This window comes from Melanotaenia boesemani, chromosome 10 (assembly GCF_017639745.1).
Source record: "Melanotaenia boesemani isolate fMelBoe1 chromosome 10, fMelBoe1.pri, whole genome shotgun sequence".
NCBI lineage: Eukaryota > Metazoa > Chordata > Actinopteri > Atheriniformes > Melanotaeniidae > Melanotaenia > Melanotaenia boesemani.
Window position 1 is genome coordinate 15,633,903 of NC_055691.1, and position 23,157 is coordinate 15,657,059.

At 37.6% G+C, this 23,157-nt stretch overlaps 1 protein-coding gene across 2 annotated transcripts in view; it reads left to right on the forward strand.

Moving 5' to 3' along the window:
• Window positions 1–23,157, forward strand: part of mgat4c (mgat4 family member C) — a 142,145-nt gene that overhangs the window by 13,766 nt on the left and 105,222 nt on the right. For both annotated transcript variants that reach the window (XM_041998118.1, XM_041998117.1), the window contains exon 2: window positions 14,927–15,008. The gene's annotated coding sequence lies outside the window, so the exon portion shown is untranslated. The remainder of the gene's footprint in view (window positions 1–14,926; window positions 15,009–23,157) is intronic.

Sequence of the window (23,157 nt, forward strand, 5' to 3'; positions counted from 1 at the left end):
CACACCATGTTGCCATTCCTCTTTTTTTGTTTTCCCTTCTTCACACCAGCTGTTGATGAAGGCATGAAGCAGCTTTGATCAGTGAGAGTAGGTGTGATGAAGCTGACGTTACAGATGTGGACTTGAAGGCGACAGGAGACTTCTTTCTCGATGAATATACATATTCATTTTTCATAAAGGAGTTTTATTTCCTGGAGGCTTTATTTGGAAGATAAAGAAGTGTCAAGTTTTGGTGCAGCTTTATCTCTAAAATGCTTTACCACATCAGACGACACAATTAAGAGTGTCAGCAAAGGTTTAATTTATTTTGTACCAGTTCATCCCTTTAATAATTGGATGGATTTATCGCTGTAATAGAACAGAAAGCCACTAGTGTGTGCAGGTGTTAGCTGAGCCGTCAAATTCTAATAGACTTCAGGAAACAAAGAAACCTTTAGGAATAGTTAAATGGAGGCACCAGGATTCCCAATGAAAGACTAAAGATGAGGCTGGCTGTGTTGGTATTTACTCCCCTACCGTTCCACTCTAGTTAATGCTCCTCAGTGAGCTATTAAACTCTGAAAACTCAAAATGACTAAAATACAAAGTTTAACAGTCAGCATTTGTACAGAGCGCCTTGGGAAGGAAATTGGGAAGGCACAGTTGATGCACCTGCAACTGTAGCTGTTTATGGTCGTCATTCATTTATCGCTGCAACTTCAGGCAATGCAGGTGCTCTGACAGTAGCTCCAGGTCTGCAGATTACTGCTGGAGGAGTTGATTTTTTTGGTGGTCAGGAGCTCAGTCACAGAAAACTGATAGTAAAGTCAGCTTTCTTTTCAGAACTTTAATTATACAGTTATTTTAGATGGTGGTTTTGGTCTGAAAATATGATCAGTTTAGCTTTTTTACAAGTTGCATGAAAAAAAACATAAATGTGTTTAAACTTTAGTGTTGCTTGTGTTTATTATGACCTGTGCTAAATCTTACTTGACACACTGCATTTTGAGTGCAGCCTTGATGTGAAAAACACTTGTATTAGCTTGTACAGTCAAGGATATGCATTACAATAACATCTACAGTTTTTACATTTTACTTAAATCTCTTTAAGATCAGACCTATTTCTCCTCATTCATTTACCATTTGAGATACAGATCTTCACTGTCACCTCTGGATTTGATTACAGATCGCCTGTTAACAATTCAATTTGTCTAAAGATGCATATTGATTGATTGCATCTTTTAAATGATGATGTAAACTATTAAAATGCAGCCTAGCTGCTTTTTCAATATTAAATATCAGATTAGTGTGAATTTCCTTTGTGAGTTGGAAATCATGGTGTTAAAAGCTGCATCTTTTCAGTACCAGTGCTTCAGTGACCCACCTCAGAACTTCGCATTATGCCTCTTGCATAAGAGTCTGCCACTCTTACGTCCATCATGTGGCAGATACTCCACCCTCAAAAGCCCTCTATCTGGGTTTTTAGTTTGGCTGTAAAATGAGGGTATAGTAGTTTATGTAACATGTTTTTCATTGAGGTTCACGGCAGTTTTGGGGACTTCAGCAGCTCAGAAAACTGGGATTTCCTCTGAGTAAATCCGTAGATGGTAAATTTGACAGTTCCCACAGATTTGGTGATTTGGTGAAGTTGCAGACCTCAGTCAGGTCAGAATGAAAACAGCTAATATAGATTCACTGGTCACTTTATCAGGTCCACCTTGCTAGATCGAGGTTGGACTCCCTTTTCTCTTCAGACCTTCCTCATATCTCCATCACATTGTTTCACTAAGGCATTCCTCAGAGATTTGGCTCCATATTGACATGACAGCATCACACAGTTGCTGCAGATTTGTTGCACATCCATGTTGAGAATCAGCCCTTCCACCACTTCCCAAAGATGCTCTTTTGGACTGATATCTGGTGACTGTAGAGGTCATTGGAGTACAGTGAACACGTTGTCATGTTCAAGAAACCAGTTGGAGATGATTTGAGCTTTGTGACATGGTGCATTATCCTGCTGGAAGCAGCCATGAGAAGATGCTGCACTGTGGCCATAAAGGGATGGACATAGAGTTGGACAATATTTTTTTCTTTCTTAAAAAACTTAAACGTAATGCTTTTGCTTGTAAAGCTGTTTTTTTTCCACCATATTAAACGCATAGAGATAGCAACGCGACTGCATCCGTGATCTCTTTTCACCAGGATCCTTTGCCATGATACAGGATCCACAGTGCAAATTATTCCCCTGGAAGTGGTCGTCTCTTGACTGGTGTTTGTGGGCTGAAGCTGTCTCGTGTATTTCAGCACAGCAGCATTTCTCACAGGGGTTTATGTTTAGCTAAAATCCAGCTCATTTCAGTGATGGCTCACTTAGTCTGGTAGTGCTTTCCATTCTGGTTCTAGTTCCATTCGGGAATCTTAGAACCTCCTGCTGCTAACTACAGAGTCCCAAGGAGAGTATTTGCCATGCATATTAAAGAAATCCAGATTTTTCATAACAATAAATTGTCATCAACAGCAAATTCAAATTAATAAAAAAAATCGATTTATTGCCCAGCTCTATATGGACATGGTCAGATGAACAAGAAGGATGTGGTCTTTAAAATATGCTCAGTTGGTATTAAGGGGCCTAAAGTGTGCCAAAAAAATAGCCCCCACACCACTACACCACCAACAGTCTGAACTGTTGATGGAAGGCAGGATGGATCCATGTTTTAATGTTGTTTCCACCAAATTCTGACCCTACCATCTTAATATTGCAGCTGAAATGGAGACTTATTAGACCAGTAAACATTTTCCATCTTCTCTGTTTGAACTTTCATTTTATTCATTTTTTTTTAGTTGACAACAAAGGAACAATCCTTGATGGCACAACTGAAGTGTAAACAAAAAGAGTTGGAGATGTTGTGAAATCCAGAGAAAACATCTTTACACATAGAGGAATAATAAATCAATAAAAAAATAAATCAAAGTAGAGCAGTGTTTGTAGACAGAAAATCTTGCAACACATCACAATTGACAATACAGTCTATTTATTCTCCGAGGTATTTGCTAACACAAGTCCATCCTGGAATGAAGAAGTGCATTCTCAGCTGCAGGCTCACGTCTTGGTCAATGCTTTCTCCTTTTTCCAATAAATTATTATATTATATTATATTATATTATATTATATTATATTATATTATATTAATTTATTTATTGCAATTATTAAGAATTTCTTTAAGGTATCAATTTATTCTGGACTTAGTTTTGTTTTTTGAGCAGCTCCTAACAGAAATAGTGGTGGGTCAAAAGGAATATTTATTTTAAAAAACCTTTTCTATTTCTGCTTTTATATTTTTACAATAATAAAGGGCAGTCTAAGAAAATGTGTCGCATTCCCAACCTTTTAACATTTTCTCCCAAAAAATTGCAGTAAAGGCGTTTGTGGAGAAATGTAGAGATACGTAGAGGGGAATTAAAATATTTGGCTAATTTCTAGTTAAATTCTTTCCACATTTGCCTGTTGAGACCCTTGTGACAAGGTTCACAGAGATCTTCTTAAATGTCATTTTCCTTAATAGTGTTTATTCCAGTTCCCATTTTCCTTTGATGTACAGTGTATTTTTCTGTAGCATCTATCATAAGTCTTTTGGAATTTTCCATCTTCCATTGTCCAGTTTTGGTAAATCTGTGCAAATTTTAGCCTCAGTTTCTTGATCTTAGCTGACAGGAGTGGTGCCCACTGTGGTCTTCTGCTGCTGTAGCCCATCTGCAAAGACGGTATTCTGCATACCGTGTAGGATACATTCACGTTGTAATGTCTTATAACCATTGTTGTGCTAGTTATTGAAAAACAGTAACTAGTTACAGGGTACTAGTTACTTCATTCAAAAAGTAACTCATTGACTTTGTCGATTACTGACACCAAAACGTAATGTGTTACTCTTAAAAGTAACTTTTTAGTTACTTTTGTAAAAGAACATTCTTAAAAATTCTGCCATTAGTATTTTTATAACTGAAAGTGTTGTATGAAATATAAACAAACTTAAACACAAAGTAATTTTTCAACACTAATTTATTTGAGGCAGGCAAGCAGATTATTTAAAAAAATGAAAGAAAACAGGAAAAAAGAAATTTAACAGCTGCTCAAAAAAATAGAATCTATCTTGCATGCTGTGCCCCCATCTTTCTCCTAATTTTAATTGTATATATTTTATTTACATATTTTGTTCGTTTCCGGGCATTGTCACTGCATTGTCTCTCTGTCTAGTGAGGTATTGTGTGTGTGAGTGTGTGGATAGGGGGCTTGTCGGTTCGGATGCCCGAGGTAACCAAGGAAACGGGGCAGTTGACACTAGTTCCTGAAAAAAAGGACTGTTGCGTTCATGTTTCCTGCTCTGCATCCAGGGATTATTGCTTTGTGGACAGCTGGGAAGCCCAAGTAAGCAAGTACACTTAAGAAAAAAAGCCCCAAAACCTGCGACTGACTATATGTACAAGCGACTTCACATAAAAACAAGCCCAACAAGCAGACTTTGCAACCCTGCCCATGCCACTGTAAACAGGAAGGAGCTCACAGCTGCAGGCCTAAATGTAAGAATTTAGCAAATAATGGACAAACGTACCATAGAGTAAATGAGTTACTTTATTTAAAGATGAATGCATTCGAGTATTAGTTACTGATGCCATTACTAGTAATGTGTTACAACCCAAATTTTCACATCTCTGTAAATTGCAAAGTGCATAAATTGTAATTACAGAGTTTGTGTAAAGCACCCTAAGCAGCCCAAACTCCTACAACAATTGTGCCTTTCACTTTGGTAACACTGCATATCTATAGAGACTTTCTTCAGTCACTTTGTGGCGCTGTCCACATTGTTGTCATTTCAAACGTTCAAACCCACAGTACTCCCGAGCTTGTAAAGCTTTTGGTAAAACATGGAAGGAATGTCCAGGGATTAAAAAGAACTAGTTTTTGCATCACTATTTCTTAATATCAGGGAATAGTGATGCAAAAACTAGTCATTGTTGGGGAAAAAGATGTTTTGAGTCTCCTACTCATGTTTTACTTGGCAATTTACACTTATTAAACTTTAGTCTTACTGTAATTGAAGTCATAAAACACCTTTAAATTGCAGCATTGAGACCTTCTGCTCTATTTAACAAGCTTTTCCTGTCTGTTTAAACAATGTTATTACTGTTTGTATCAGAGGCACATATCTCCACTTGTATCTTAGATTTGTTGATGTCATATTTTCTCGGTTGCCAAGAAAAATCAATAAATGTCAGAGTTGACTTAATATACTATTATTTTGGCCACCTTCATCCATAGATACACACACATACAGACAGAAGTGACTCTCAGGTAAAAGAAGGGAAGGAACAAAAGTAATTCAGCTTCTTTTGTAAGCTTCATTTGTTGAAGTAAAATCTGCCTTCAGCCCTTAAATTGAGCTCATGAATTATTGAAGTCTGTCCCACTGCCTTGACCCCAAACTGTAATTAGTTCTCCCTAACACTTCACAAGCTGCAAGAGGGGGAAAGGTGAGCAAGGTTGAGAGGGTGGGAATTGCTCCTTTGGAAACCTGAATAGCGGAAGGTAGTTGGATAGAAAAAACCAATGAAGAAGTGCAGTTTGCAGAGGTTGTTAGTGCTACCTTGGCAAACAGAGCTAAGCTTTAGGGGATAAAGGGAAAGAAGTGATGGGACTTTGGGGATGGGGGTGCTTTTGAGAGAGTTAGTGAATAAATGAGAGTTAAAAAAAAGGTGGGGGAGGAGAAAGAGAGAGGACATATATGCGCAGGAGTGAGAGGACAAATAAAAACAAAGAGAAAACCTACTGGCTGTCTTTACAATGAGTGTTTTTCCCACTTTTCCGAGAGTCAATTATCTGCTCCTGCACATATCATGAAAATCATTTAGACTGTTGGTGAGGGCAGAGAATCAGCGGAGCTCTCCCACCGTACATAAACCATAAACAGGACTGAGCACAGGGATGCGCTCGCATGCTTTTAGCAGGTGAGTGTTTAGATATTTCATGATGTTGCTGCTGTGTGAGGCGATGCAGTTTGATTTGTCCTCTCCGCTTGCTGCTCCGTATGTGTTTATAGCCAGGCTGTCTTAGTGGAGGACTTTCAGGCTGTCTTCTCCTTATCGCCTTTGTGCTCCATCCTCTTTTCTTTTTCTTCATGTTTCCTTTATATGTCTCCCGTTGTGCTGCTAACAGCGAGGAGATGTCACCATGTCTGATCCTGGGAGAATAACTCATCTCAGACATATGGTGCTGTCCATGCTGCAGCAGTCAACCAGCTGTGCCACGCTGCAGTTTGCGATCTCGGGCTGTTTGATTTCCCAACTTCTCAGAACCTCACCAGTTGTGTGGTCTGTTCATGACACTAATTAGCGTGCCTCATAATTAGTCCAGTATTTAGCCTTTTAAATGTGACTGGAGGCATAAACATACAATTGTGTTATTGTGTCATGTTTGCATCCTCCATTTCAATGACGTGTCTTTATGTCCTTCCAGCTCAGTCCCCTTTCTATCCCCTCCCTGTTGGTTTAATTCAAACAGTGAGAAGTTTTGACAGAAGCGCTCCCTGTGCTGGGAGCAGAGGTTACCAAACAGGTAAGCCTCTCCTGTCCCATTTGAGCGCTTTAGCGATAGCAATGAATCGCCTTCCCAGCCCGCTTGGCTCTATTTCACGCTATTGTCTGCTGGCGGTGATTAACTGCCAGCGCTTGTGGCTCGGGTGATTTCTGCTTTGTGTCGAGAGCTTGGCTGCAGCCAGCGGACGGGACTGCGTGGAAGGGGGGCGGCTGCCAGGATTGGGAGGGTCAGGTGATCGGCTCCGAGGTGCAGGAGATTTATGACCCCCCAGAACAAAGCTGTGTCTGCTGAGGGACCATAAACCATAAATCAGGGAGAAGTGGGTCAGAGTGGGTCAGTGCTCATCTGCTCACTGCAGATCTGCTCTTTCTTTTCCTAAAGGTGCTCCTTTTTTTTTAAATTTTTTTTTCCTTTTTTCTTTGTGTTGACACTTTAAGTGACTTTTTCTAGCCTGCGCAGCCGGACAAGTGGACTTGTGGTGTCAATCTCTCAATTGATGTCTTCTTTCCTGCTGATTTGAAGCTGTCGATCACATCCACTAATGAATTCATGTCTTTCATTTAAAAACCCCATTAGCTTCTCTAAGTGAATCACCCCTAATCCTCCTATTATCTCCAGCAATGTTAACACTGTTGGCCTTTAGTCTGTGCTCATCTTAATCATCCTAATTACAAAATGTTTGTCTTTTTAAGAGGCTGAGGAGAATGAAATGGCATATTCCCATTCTGGCAGTGGCTTGTTACTGATTATGCAGAAAGAATTACACTCTCCTCCTTGTGATTCCAGTCTGTTTGATTCTGGTCGCTGGTTTGACTAGTTTTGTGATACGTCTTCCCGAGGGCAGTTGAAGCCAATGTGAAAAATTGATTTTCAGCTAAAGGATTAGCATTGGGGTTATAGCTATAGGCGTGCATTACTTTACAGTGATTTAGACAGCATCTGAACATCAAAGACGGCTAAGCAAGTTCTTTATTAGTATTAGTTGTGTATAAGGCTGATATTATATGAAAACATGCACAGGCGTGGAGCCGACTGTAGTCTTTACTGTCAAAGCAGTGGGCGCAGAGTATGAAAATAGCCATGAATAACTTGAAGCTGTGTTGTCGAAGTTCAGACAGCTTGAGTAAGGAGATAAATAATCTCTGCCAGGAAGGACTGATCTTAATTTATTTGTGTCTGTATTGTTGCACAAAGGGGCATTGCAGACTGCTGCTGGAAATCAAACAAATGCAAATGCAAGCTGTGGAATGAAAATGACTGCGAAACATCAGAAGTCTCTCAGCATGACTGCCATAACAGCGGGGATTTGTACTTGTGTTTACAACAACACTGATAATATTTTTTCCCTTTTAGTTTGAGCAGGAATTAAGCAGGAGTGTGATGCATGTGGTGTTAGTATTTTTCCCTTTTATAATGGCAATATCTGACAGGTTTACACTGCATTAGCCATGTGGGGGAATTGTCAAATGCATTTACAGTCTTGTGTAAAAGAATGCTCGCCCTGTTTCAATTCTATGCTGTATGTATTATGACATAACAAAGAACTGGTATCAACATGTTTTTTTTCCTCAACTGGTCTTAATATGAGGTCAGTTCAATCTAAAATGAGCAACAGCAACATGCGTCAGTATTTTAGGTTTGCTGATGCATGGCTATCTAACTACAGCATTTCATTCAGGTTAAGATCATGTTTCATGGTCTTTTGTGTAACCCAATTTTAGCCAGTTTTTACCTGTCTCACAGATGGCCTCACATGCTTCTAGAATACTAGAAAAAGAGATATTTATTAATAGTGTAAATCAGCTTTTTTTATTATTTACTTTCCTTTTTATTTTTCAGTGATGAAAGAAAAAAAAACTCTTCTTGGTTTCTAAGTCATAAAAAATAGTAGGATGTTTTTGCAATAAAAAGAAAGGCAGGTACAGAAGCCTAAAAGCACAAATTTGTGAACTGATACAGGTTTGTCAAGGCTAGTTTGCACCCATCAGTGCTGCTATATCTAACACAGCTGCACTTAATGGTTTTAACCTTGTCTGAATAGGCCTGAATCTAAATGGAAACTTACGACTTTTCAGATGAAAAAGCAAATAAAAAAATCTAATGTAGGTGCTAATTATCTATTTGTTCAATTTTTGTTCTGAAATCAGAAAACATAACAGGTTGTTATCCAATTTCTCACTTTGGTTTGGGAAATGAAAATAGAAAAAAAGTTTTTCTTTTCACTTCAGAGGAAAAAAAGAGAACTAGGAGTTTGTGGTCAACTCAGAGACTGTAAGAAGAATTCCCATTCCCACAGAATTTTATTCCCAACCTAGAGAAACCACTCCACCCTTTTCTGATAGAGTCTTGGATTTAGAGGTTCTAATTCTTATCCCAATCACTTCACACTTGGTTGCAAATCACTCCAGTGAAAGGTGCAGATCATGGTCTGATGAAGCCAGCAGGACCACATTTGCAAGACCCAATCCTGATAACACCAAACTGGACTTCCTAAACACCTCATCCTAGAAATTATATACATAAAACTTATGAACAAAATCTGTGACAAGGGCAGCCTTAGTGGTCCTATCCTCAACTATAGTCATGAGCTGTGGGAAGTGACCCAAAGAAGGACATTGCAAATACAAGTAGCAGGAATGAGCATCCTCTGCAGGGTGGCTGAGCTTTGCATTAGACATAGGGTGAGAAGCTTGGTAATCTGGTAGGGGCTCAGATTAGAGCCACTTCTCTGCATAAAGAGGAGATGGGATGACTTGGGCCATGGCTTGGGATGCCTTCTGGATGCCTCCTTAGTTAGGTTTTCCAGGCACTGCCCCTTTCGACCCAACCCTGGATAAGAGGTGGAAAATCGATGGATGGATGGATGGATGTTGTGCATGATTGACAAACATCACTAATCTCTTGTCCAAAGGACACTGTTTAAGAAGTTTTCTGAGCTGAGTCAAGAGGCTTTCATCTGATACCCTTCCAAACAAGCCAAACTCTTACTGTGTTTTTGTTATTGTACTAAAATTAACTATAACATTTAGCATGCTTACTGAGGCCTGTGGAGTCTGAAATATAGCTGTAAAGGCCTATTTAAAGTCCCTTTACATGTGCAATTAGGTATGTCTGTTGTCCTCATACTTTTATGCACCCTTTACATTGGCATGTTTGTTAGCCAATACATCCACCAAATGGAAAGGCTGAGTTCAGACTTGACCTCCAAGTTTCAGACAATAGGTTTAGGTTTATTCACTCATCAGGCATCATCCATAATCCAGAACAAAAATACAATCATTGAAGCTAATTTCATGTCAGCCAACTATGAATTCTGCTGAGACTGAATAGGCTGAGGCATTATATGCCTTGCCTACATTTAAATTAAAACTAAGTTTTATTTTACCACTCAAAACTTAAGAATAAAACAGAAAATTATTACTGCTTGTATCTCTGGAAAGTATTTTTTACAAACCCATTAAGAATCTCAGAAACTCAGATATGGTCTTGAGTTCAGTTGGTAATGAATTCCACAACTTTGCACTTTTGTAAGACAAGGCAGAAGCTTACTGTTCTGGCTGATGAAACCTCTGGTGACTGTATTGCTAATCTGTCTCAAAACAAATGAACTAAGTGGCTCTGGTGCTAAATTATTGATACATTTGAATTTTAATTTGATAAAGCACAAGTCACCAAAACTTGCAAAGTTTAGCAATTTATACTTCTTTTTTTAAATTTTGCAGTGGTGGTAGCGGATTAGTTTTTTGTCCATAAGTTGTATGTACAATGACCCAATGCACTTTGTGGCTTAGGGAGGGGCCTGGCCCATGGTGTCATGCAGTATGATACATGTGAAAATATCATAGCATGCATGTATAGGAGGGCGGCCTGGTCTAGGATACAGTGCCTGATTAGTTTAAAACAATTTAAATAGCTTCATGTTGTATTTTAGATTTTCTTAATGTGTTTATCAAATTTCAGTTGAGGGTCAAGGATTAACCCAATATATGAAAATCCTGTTACAGATTGTATGTTTTTTTATTTTGCAAATTATTTGGAAACTTCGTTCTACATTTTGTTTTCTAATAGAAAAACACACCGGTACCGTCTTATATTCAGCACTAACTCATTTTGAGTGAGTCACTCACTCATCTCAGCTGTACAGGAGGACAAAACATCCACTGCTTGCTCCGGGGACCTGGCGGGTGCATAAAAAACTGCATGGTCTGCATAAAGTTGGCAACTGGCATTGGGACAGATTAGGGGTAAGTCATTCATAAAGAGACTAAACAGCATGGGTCCCAGTATGGAGCCCTGTGGAATGCCCATTTGGACGTTTAAAAATGAAGACTTCTCCTGGGCCACTGTTCTCTATCCTAAAGATATGATGCAAATCAGCCCACTGCCTCACAAAAGATACTAAAGAATGACAGTTAAGATAATAGAATAGAATAGAAATACTTTATTAATCCCTTTGGAGAGTCCTCAGGGAAATTTGGGTACCAGCAGCAATACAACACCAACAGTAAAGCAGGACAAGCACAAGACACAATATATACAGGTACAAAGCAAAATAGAGGCAACAAGGTGCAAGAAAAGCACAAATAACAATAACAGCAGGCTGTGACCATTCTAAAAATATTTTAAAGTACTGCTCTGTTACGGCCACTGCCGATTGCTGGCAGCTGCAGCTTACTCTGACGCTGATTGGTGATCTTAGAGCACTGCCTGGATTGGCTGGAGCCGGCATACCTCCGTTTCCGCTCCTCTGGTTGGCCATGTCTGGACCTATCAGGCTGCAGTTTGTTAAGAGCTGAGGCTAAAAAGGCTGCAGCCGAGGCCAGTCTGGAGGGGAAGCTAGAATGGCGCAGGCCGCTTCCCCTCACCTTGTGCACTGTGTTCGTGTTGTAGGAGCGAGGCTGATTTGCGCAGGTGGCCTCGTCTCCGAGTGTGGCAGATAATTGGTGGCATGGTTTACTGGGTGTCCGCTGTGCTATTTGGTAGTCTGTTTGGTGTTTGTCTGTTCGAGTGTGCAGCAGGACATGTCCTGGCTGTTTGTGTGTTCCCAGTGGGGGACAGTAGAACAGACCGTTTAGTTTAGACTTACCTTTTGTTTTACACCCAGTTTCAGTTTTAGCTATGCCGCTTCCTAGCGTGTACTCTGCCTTCGTTATTGTTTGTTTTAAGTTGTGTTGGGCTAGGTTAGGGTTTTGTTTGTGACAGACGTCACATTAGTTTATGGAACTGCTGCTCTTTTGTTTGGTTTGGTTTTCACACCGAGTTCTGTATTTTCTACCACCTGACTCCTATCCAGGGATTTGTTCACGTTCTCAAAAAAAAAACCAGCAATTTGCTATTTCAATCGAATAACTGGATATAAAGCCACTGCTGTGGCTGTGGGTGGAGGAGCTGATAGGCTTCCAAATGGTCAACTAATTGTAAAGCTACAGCTTTCACTATCACTTTTGATAGTAGAGGCAGAATTGAAATGGGCTGGTAATTGTACATTGAGTCCTGACTTCCTGCTTTAAATATTGGTTTGATGACTGCTATTTCTAGCTAGAGGGAAATTTATAGGTTTTTATAGACAGATTGAAAAGATGTTTCAACGGTTTAATCAGAACGCTGCTCTATTTTTTTTATGAAAGCAACTATTAATATTATAAATATCATTTGATTTTGAATTTGAACATTTTCAATAATTTCTGTCACTTTTGCCTCATCAATGGTTTTAATATATATAAAATGCAGACATGCAGAGGCTGAAAAGCCAGACCAGATTAAATGCTCACTAGCCACAAAGTCTTTAGTTAAGTCCTCTACTGATTGTGCAAAATAAGAGTTTAATTTGTTTGCCATAATGGCAGTTAGAGATATATTTGCCATCTATACTAAGTTTCCGCATTCCTTTGTTTTTAGTTGTTTTATTAGTCAGATTATATAAATATTTTTTAGGGGCCACTGTGCTCTTCTTTCTGGTTCTTTAATTCCCTTTCTAATTGCAAAGTTTTGGATTTAGGAATAATCTATTTTATGTTAGTGTTATCAGATTCACAAAAGTATTGTAATATCTTTTTAGTACGTTTTCTAACTGTCAGATTCATGTTGTGGTGTGAGAGTCCTGTTATTAAATTATAAGTCCTTGTAATGCGTTCCGGTCTATCAGTAAAAGCCATGACTATGAGAGTTTTTGTCTGCCTAGTAGTCCTAGTAGGTCCGTTAATCATTTGTTGGTAGTTAAATTTAGTCATTATAATTTTAATTCCTGTCTACAAACTTTATTAGACTAATTAATAATGAAGTCACCATACCATATAGTCTCTATAAACCTCTATCAATTCTTACAAAGAAATGCATGAAATAATATGCCACAGTCTTTAGTCTTTCCTTTACTGGCTGCTACTTATCATTTATAGTTAAAACCATGTCAGTGGCAGGGGGAAAGATAAATTCCTCTGATTTAGTGGGAGGCGTTTAAACCTGCAAACTACGTCAGGTGAGTTGAGCATTTGACAAGACAGATGGTGCTTTAGTAAAATAATTCTGTTATTTATAATAGTTAAGTCATTTACTTCTAAAGAAATCAACAGGATTTTCTTAGTGTTTAGAAGGAGAAGTCCCCAAGTCCCATTATAACTTGTTTGGCTTTATACTGTTAGATGGTGATATTTTGAGACTTACAACAAACTGTGGTCTCTGTTCATTAGCCACCATTGACCATCACCATTACTTGATCATTACCTGGTCAAGCCCAGGGCAAGATATGCAAGATATGCCTCATCATATTTTATTTTTGTTTTGGTAGTTGAAATGTCTGTTTTTAATTTCTCATCATTTGCCCATTGGCACTTTGACAAATTTGTTCATATTTTGTTAGCAGTGCAAAAACTATTATGTTTTATTTAGCCTAGCTGTGCCCCTCCCCTGGCATAACTCTGTTATGTTTGGGAGCCACTAATTTCCACACTGTATAAAAAAAGTTTTTTTTTTTTTTTTTTGTGTGTGTGTCTGCTGTTTCTGACCTTTTTCCAAATACAGTTTACTAACACTCATTATGCAGAAATTTTGGCTTTTAGTGTCACCTCTGCTGAAATAAGCTACTCAAATGGCATAAACAGGGCCCTGGGGTCAGCCATTATTTGACTGGTTTATTCCTGTGGTCCTGTTTGGCTGTGAACATTAGTTGGGACTCAAGACCCAAGTGTAACACTAGTATTGCCTGTTATTATTATTATTATTATTATTATTAATAATAATAACAATAATGATAATATTATTATTATTATTAGCAGTAGTAGTAGTATTATTATTATTAATCGCAATTTCTAGTGTAATGCTAATTTTTTTATTATTTAAATAATTTATAATTTCAGTAATAAAAAGGAAAAAGAAACAATTAGGAAATGTCTATGCCTTTAAAAAAGATTTTATTTGACGTATTTTTGTTGATACATTTTTGTACATAAAAGGGTAAAGATTTCAATACAGGTTCAAGTTCTCAAACTTAAAAATAGAATACTTTTCCACAAATATTTCTCTGTCTTCTATGGTAGGTTTCTCAGACATATGTAATGATGCACAGCTTGAAAAATAACTTAAAATCCCCTTTTAATTGATTTTCCTTTTTCTCATTAAGAACATTTCCAGAGCTGTCCTCTGTACCTTTTTAGCAGTCTTGTCTCCTGCTGGGCTTTGGAGCAAGACATTTGATTGTGCTTTGAATTGAACATCACTTGTGCATCTGCTCTAGGGGGGTTAATGTACAGACACCATCAAGCATTATAATTTCTCCCCAGACAGCCTTGAATGAGCAGTAATGTCATATGCAGCAAATTTATGGTCTTGTGCTTGCTGGAAAATAAATCAGTGTGCCACACAGAGTAAGATTTTAAAATGATGGTATGAGGGAAGAGCTGCCAGAAGTCACTCATTAAAAGGATTTTAGGCATCTTTGCTCACAATAAAGATGAGCATTTGTGGAAAGACATCATGGTGCGTTGCCGATGAATTGAGACTACTTTATTCGCAACTTGTACTCAGCTGAAGATGTCAGATCAACAGGTCAGATGTAATGCACAGTACTGGGCTTTAATAACCCATAAAAAAGTAGGGAGATTAGAAAAAATGACCATCAAAGCCTCATTTTTAAGCATCATCCAACAATCAAGCTGTGACACAGTGCCAGACTTTATTACCTCAGACATTTACTTATTAAGTGAGAGAGAATGAAGCAGAAAAACAAGATGAAGTTTAATGCAACAGTTAAACATGTTCAATTCAGTTGCAGGAACACAAAATGAAAATCTCATTACTATATGATTTTCTTCCCCCAATGCTGCCGTCTTTCACTGAGTCTCTGCATTCTCTGTGATTTTTCAGCTGACATGCAACTGTGAGTCCGGACACGTGAAGCTGACGCTCCCGCTGAGGTTAATGGAATGCAGCAAGATAAATGATCAAGGTGAGGCTGATAGAACACACATATAAATACCATTTTTCTCTCTCTGCGCCATCCTGGCACTGGTCCAGTACTAGTGCTGCTTTGTTCTGTCAGTTGCCAAATTGGATTTGCTCAGTCGCACCACAAACCTCCACATTTAACCACTGTGGAAAAACACACAGCGGCCTGGAGAGCTTTCTGCAGCAGAAATTAAGAAAAGTAATAAAAGCTGAGAAAATTAAGAAAATGTCTTCATGAGTGCATGGTGGACTTGTCCTCAGCTCTCAGTTCTGTTGGTTGATTTTTTGACGTCTGTTCTCACAGAAAGACGGTGAGTTGGTAGCATGTATTTTTCTGTCAGTTGAGCTCCGTTCACCACTCTGAATGAAAGCCTGTCATTATATAAGTTATGTAACAAGAAACCAGTTTTTTAATGTGAAGGATACGTTTATAAATAGTCATTCTCGGAGTCCAAAGTAAATAAAAAAAATTCCACCACCAAAGCTGGTTGATTAGGAAGTTAAATCTCACGTATTTAATACAAGCTGTAAAAACCGCAAACTTGTTTAAAAGGGTGTCATATTTAAATATTTCCTGGTCAAAGCCAGTTGCTTGAGTGTTTTATTAATTTTAATGCATGCAACTGTGTTTAATAACCTGGTTGTAACTTTCCATGTCAGTGTCATGTGTGAATTAAACTCCTGTTGCTTTTCTGTAAAACATTTTGAGGTACAAATGTGACTAAGTTGGACACTGTATCAGGACTTTAAATTCAAAATTTTCATTAATCAATTTTTTTTCAGGGAAAAAAAATCCAAATTATAAAACCAACTAAATGTATTTATTTACACGTTCCTTTAAACAGAACAATATATAAAAATGCAACAGCAACAACAGCATTTTTTCAATATATTTTTTTCCAGCAAGGAACAAAGTAACTTTTGCTCCAAACACATTTAAATCTACTATTAGTCTACTTTAAACTTTAGCTTTATTGATTTTTTTTACATTACTTAAATGAAAAGTTTGCCTCATTTCATTGTCAACACCCTCCATCCTTTTTTCAATTCTTTTAAAAGGCCTCATTTATACTTGCCAACCACTTCTATATTTATCTTTTTAGTTCTACATGTCACTTCTTTTAATTTTGCTCCTCAGCTGCACTTGATTCAGTCAGAAGCGGATAAACGACACCAGACACACTAAAGTAAATGTGCAATTAATGGATGTATGCGAGATCATGGGTTTTCACAAAAATTAATTCTTTAATTTATCACTTGCCAAAATTGTCCAAAAAGTTTTCATTTGTACCCCTAAAATGAATTTTAATTCACATATGTTGGTTGGTGGGTGTTCCTTTAGAGCCCTGCGTAGCAGCAGATATGTATCACTTCTGATATAACCCAGTCAAGAACTCTTATAGCCATGTTAACAGGAGGACAGCAGCAGTGGTTTTTATTTTAAACCTCCCCCGTTTTCATCCACCACTGTCTGTCAGCTTGTTATGAATTTTAATGGCTGAACGACTTGTTTTAGAAAACTTTAGAGCTACTTGCAGAGTTTTGTGTAGCTATGACAGAGCAATTAGTGTGTTCAAGTTAGCTGTCATGTTTTTGTTTTTTTTAATCACAATTACACAACTGCGCTATGGTGTAATTAAACTGTATTTAAATCTCTATCACTATATACCTTTTTTATAAAAAAAAAAGGGATAATTACACATGCTTAATCCACTATGAATTGCTGTTGTTATATGGCATCATTATAAACACTGCAAGTTTGGATCCAAGATGTCTCGATCCAAATTCAAGTATCAGATCAGCTTTAAGGGTCACAGAATGACATTTTCTCACCAGCTATGTTTTTTAAGTCTGCTGGGATGAATTATGTTCATCGTACGGTGATTAGCACATGGATAATTAATAGGGGTGTAACGGTGTGCCAAAATCACGGTTTAGTATGTACCTTAGTTTTAAGGTCATGATTCGATTTCTGTTGGGGTACAGTAAGGGGACATTCAAAACATAAAACTGTTTAACTTTGATATTTAAAATGAAACCAAAAACAAACAAGAAAACTGCTTGCAGTAAATTATCCAATAAACAACATGACTACAGTTTTTATTCACTGTCATGTTGTGGTTTTGTATGGTGGTAAGAGAGCTTAATTATGGCAAACATTGTATGTTGCTGGACACCTGAATTTCCCCAGTTGGGGATGAATAAAGTATGTCTTCGCCTATCTTTAAAGATTCTTAAATAAATAAAAGGATGGCATAAATATAGATAAGCGTCAGGGAAAAAATTTATAAGAAGCAGAGTTGCTTGTTTCACTGCTGTAGTCTGGGCACAGTGAGTTCTAAGGCTTTATTTTATATATTTATTTTAAAGAATAAGATGCTACTTTAATTCTGCAATGTTAGACTAAGCTTAATTAGGATTGTCAAATATATATATATATATATATATACATATATATATATGTTAATGCCATTGTTTTCATATCCATCTATAGAAAATAACAATTTGTGCTAAACTTTCTTGAACTACTAAAAACTTTCTCTAAAAATATTTTAATTCATATTATGCAAGTTTATGATAACTGGACTGTACTTATAGCACATATGTTCACCACTGATATCACTTTTATACTACATGTTACATTCACCCCATCACACACACACTCCTACAGTACCTCGGTTGTCATTATACTAAGTGCTTTTTCTCTAACGCATGAATTCACATGTTGGGAGGCAACACGGGATTCAGTGTCTTACCTAAGGATGCTTGGGCATAAAGTCTAGAAAATCCATCCACTAATCTTCTGGTTGGTAGACAACTACTCTTCCATCTGAGCAACAGCTACAACAATTCAGTCAATTAAATATTCTTTCATGTACAATATGTGGTTTGCAACTGTGTGCAAGAAAAATAAGAGTATGGGTAGATGCACGATCTTTACTGAATCAGATAGGTGTGATGAAGGCATCACTGTAATGTATCTCACGTGGGCTGAGGGCAGACGTTTTCTACGTAACGTAAAAAAGCTTAATCAGTCTACTCATTCCTTTCTCACTAAGTATGTGGACAAGTGTACGTTGAAAATCAAAACACATATCAGTTGTTTTAATTGCTTTCTGCTTCTGCTCAAAGATTTTCAGCCTACAGATCAATAGTTAATTAACTTCTAGGCTGCTGCTTCACTCAGTACAGGACTGTATCTCACCATGTATTTATCTTGAGTGCATGCGAAACACACAGGGTTAAAGAGAAATATTGTAGATTACCAATATCAGGGAGCTTTTGTGAACATATAAATTTGTGTAACACAACTAGACATTGTGCAGACACAGAGGTAAGAAGAGGCACTTAAATCTTTTGTGGCCTCAAGTCTGTTGGACACAGCCAAAGTTAGAGAAGGTTATATGCAGTGTTTCTAGCAGACATGGCTGCACGTGTTGCAGTTGAGAAGTTGTCACCACTTCCAGCGTGAAAAAGTTTGCCATCTTCAAGTTTCAAAGTCATGAACAGATGTGTTCATTTAGATTTTTTTCTGAATTATTTGATTTAATTAATGCTGTAAAGTGAGGAGGCTCTCTGTTCTGCAGGTGTCCGACAGTAATGAGCTGATTGCATGGACTTTCTAAATGTGGCTTAAATGAGTTTTTTATCCACAGCAGAGAAAGCAAACAGCTCTCGGCTTTCCAAATACTCCCTGTCTGCCAGAATGAAAAACTTCCTCTCATCTTGAGAAATACTGGTTTTTACACCGTTAAAAAGAAGCCAGAGTAATATATTTTGAACAAAAAGCTTTTCTCTCTTCATTGATTAGCAATTTATTACGTCTCTGTGTTTCAGCTTCAGTGTTGAATTTTACTGTAGCGGCTTAATCACAGCTCACTCTGAGCTCAGTGAGTTTGGAAACCTTTATTTTCCTTCTGTCAGTCGTTGTAAACCCTGGTCCTAACTTACTGCCTTTTGGAAAGATCAGAATATTCTGTTTTTATTGGATGATATACATATTGAGTTGCTCATTTGTATTTTTTTCTAGTCTTGTTTTACCGTCTAATATCAGACTTCTCTTGTTTAAATACAAATCTGGGTATTTCTCTGCAAAATCATTACATAGTGCTCAGAGCAGCAGCGACATGTTAATGTATTTTATTATTTCTGGTTTAGGAAGATTTGTTTAAACTTAATATTTGATATTTTCACTGAGTGTTCTGGAAACTGAGTCAATAGCAGCGTCATATCTTGTCTCAGTGAAGGCTTTATTTTTAAGTTTTCTCCACACTGTGCCGAAAAATTCTGAACATGTGCCAGCAGTTTTTTTTTTTTTTTTCCAGACATGCATCAGCTCTGCTGGTTTTACATGATGGAGTTGCACAGCAACCATCTGCACAGATCTTATTCCTGGACTTCCTGTTACCTTTGTGTCCAGCGCGGGACAGTGTGAGCAGGTAGATCAGCAGCAGAATGAATGGGCGGCAGAGGCGGTGGCGAGGTGGACCAGAGAGATTAACTGGGGAATTGACACTGACAAATCTCATACATTAAGGCTTCCTGGGAGGCAGCTATCAGTAGAATAGGCAGCATGTACTGCAGCCGTAAATGGCGCTGGGCTTTCTTTAATACTCTGCGAGCAGCGCATCGTAAAGCTGAACCACCCTGTCGTGGAAAGCACGGACGATAAGAAAGCCAGGTGTGCTCAGAGACGTTTCATTTGACTAATGTGTTTACAACTAGAATAATGAATAGAGTGAAGAAGATGAGGGTAATTAATTTGAGCTGAGCTACCCAAATAACAAAGCAAATACGGGCAAAACTGTTTCATTTCCCTTTGGAACTCAAGCTTTCTTCCCCTCATTTGCCTGCTTTAATGAGATAAAGCGAAGCTCCTTTGATAAGGAGACCTAGTTACTGTTGTTAGTTGCCTTTTGATCTGTTCTGAGAGTGTGTGCCTAAATTTTTTTTGTGAAATGAAGGACACAAACAGCATTTAACTACATTTTCAGTGTCCACAGAGCCTGTAAAAACAAAACAAAAAAGAAAAAAAAATGTCTTTTTTACACAATAAAACATGTAATTCACAATCTTATCTTAATCAGATGCTATTAAGACACAAATCATCAAATTCACACTTTTTTCTGTGTGTTTCTGTTCAGAAAAGAGTCATCAGCAAACATCTCTTTGGCCCCAGCAGCAGCAGGACTTCATGTTGACTTAGTGTTATTCCCACAGACTTAACCCTGCTCAAGAGGTTCATGCCGTGTTCCCTCTATCTTTATTTATTTTCGGACGGTGAAGTTGTTTCCCTGAAAAAGTGCCAGTGCCCTTGCCGGTTGCTTAGCAACAAAGCGAGTCCATGGGACTTAACACCTCATGGAATCTTTTCACCTTCCTTGAAACCATCCTCTTCAGATGGAGGAGGGAACTTTATGTCATCGTTCTTAATAACAGGCTCCATTTTAGCTTCTGAAATCATCAAAATGAATTAGGGATGCCAGATTATGTGTGGGTGTGTGAGCTGTTCCTTGAATCATTTGTACAATCGGAAGAATTCCAAAAAAAATTAAAAAAAAATCCAAAAAACTCCTTGCTCTATGATGAATATGCATAAGTTTAGTTTGATGGCAGCAGATTCTTTTGTACTGAGCGGCACTGAACAGCAGCTTCTTGGTTGCAGCAATATTTCGAAGCCCATTTTTCACTCAGAGGAGTGAATTCATCACATTTCTTACTGTTAGCTGTTAAATATTCATGGCAGCATTGTGTTGTTAAAATAAGGCTCATTAGCACTTCCAGCCTCTTTTCAAGTTCCGCCTTTCTCTTGTCACTCTCAAAAGAGCAACACAAACATGTTATTCATCTCTCTCATCTTTGCTCAAAGTGGGTTAAAACTATGACTCTATTTTGAAATTAGATCATCTATTTAACATTATTATGATGTAATAATATTGAAGAACCATAAGGATATTGACCAAATGAATTTGGAAAATTCAGGGAATGTTTTCTGTGTGATGCGTAACTATATGGACATGAAATTCATCACACCAAACTCTTTGAACAAAAGGGGATTTTTGCATTTTTAGTGCAAAATTTTGATATTTTCTTTCAACTTCTAGATGCAAATCAAAAACCGCTGTGGAAAAGTGGTTAATGAGCTAATAAGGTTCATACCCAGTACTTTCATGTTGTGCTGCGAAGCATAAAGTAACTATAAAAAGAGAAAAATCTTACACTAATACACAAAAATGCTAATACGCTTGCTTTAGGTGGCATTCGCCTGTTTTGGAAATGATCCGTAACAGGGCATGACAACACATTTGTGGCTCATTGTCTTTCTTGATACTTTTCATGAGATTGTTTCAGATTTGCTTCACTAATTAAAAGAAACCCAGCCAGCATTTTCATGCGCCTTCGTCTACATTCATGTTTTTTCAAAACTGACCAAGCCCACTTAAAGTGAGGGTGTAAATCTTTTTTTTGTCAGATAAATCAGAAAATTTTAAAATTATGTCTTTTGGAATGGAAACCTGGTGTAATAACTGTAAACAGTAGTGCTGGGCAATGATTAAAATTTTTAAACGCAATTAATCGCATGACATGTTGCGATTAATCGCATTGTTAAGCTCAAAATGTCTCTTTCCTTTAAAAGAAGCCCTACAGCTTTATAAAGAAAATGTAGTAAATTGTGGTTTCCAAACACTACATCAGGGGTCTCCTTCCACAATACCTCAAAATATATGGCTAAAATATTTTTTTAAATCTAACCTAAAAATAAAAATTAAAATGTAGTTCTTCAAAAATAACAAACATCCTATGGTGACTCTTCATTAAAATATATATTATCTTGCCTTTATGAAAAGTCTCGTAACATTTGCATCTCTAAAGAAGTTTTATTTAGCTGGCTGAGGTAAAAATGGCTCTTTGGATTGGAAAGGCTGCAGACCCCTGCACTAAACACATAAACAGATTTAGCAGCAGTTTTCTCTTTAAACACCAACAGTTGAAATATTTCTTCATATATATTAATAAAATCAAATATTTATGACAAAGAAGGATGAAATGTTCAGGATTTACTAACTAAAAGGTAAAAAGTCAGCAGGATGAATTTAAAGCTGTGAAGCTGCTTCCTTCTAAACACAGAAGGAACAATATGTGATGAATATCAGCATCAGGTGAACAGACAGAAAGCAGGATTAGAATCTCACAGCTTCTAGATGTTGAGGAGAGAGAAATATTCACAATATGCACAATAACTTCCATCCATTCACCTTTAGCGCTTCATTATCCAGATTTCTGGCCTATAATTTCTCTAACTTTTCATTCTTAGCTTGACTGTTTAGTTCTCCGCTGCACCTGCAGCCTTCGCCACCAGGAGTTAAGGAGTTAACATCTTGTTTCTGGGTGTAGCGTCAGGTGTGTAAATGTAAATGTAAACATGTGTGGTATCCACAGAAAGTCCAGAATCTCAGCTACCAGCTCAGCAAAACCATTTCTATCACCACCAAACACTTATTTATGCTTTACGTTTGTAAAAGTCAGAAAACATGTTTTACCTTTGCTGTCTTGCATAAATTAAAGCCACATTTAAATAAATAAATAAATAGATAGATAAATAAATAAACAAACAAATGAATAAATAAATAGTTTCTCATTGTGTTTTGGGAGCAATTTCCCGTCCAAAAATCACGATGTTCTGCCATCTGCATGGGTTTTGACAAAGAGAAACGTCGGTTCTTCTTCTTCTTTCTTAAGTTCCAGACAGAAAACGTCTCTTTATTTTAAAAATGCCGCTCTCTCCTCATTACATCAGACACACCGCTGCAGCAGGGAACGGAGACATGGACGCCATGTTTCTGTCATCAAAACCAGCGGCCAGCAAAAAAAAAATAAAGAAAAAAAACAACGTGCGATTAAAAAAATTAATGGCGTTAATTAATCGTTGCGTTAATGCGCGATTAACGCGTTAATGTGCCCAGCGCTAGTAAACAGATAAATAATATTGTTTCAAAATGGATGGAAGAGTTCAAATCTCATCTATAATGACAGTGATAGTGGAAAACTGGATTAGTTTCAGAGATTTCTGATCAACTTTTAAAGGAAACTGAAAATCAAGTGAAACCTTTGCCACTTCTTACTACCTGTTGTGGGTCATTTGATTATGT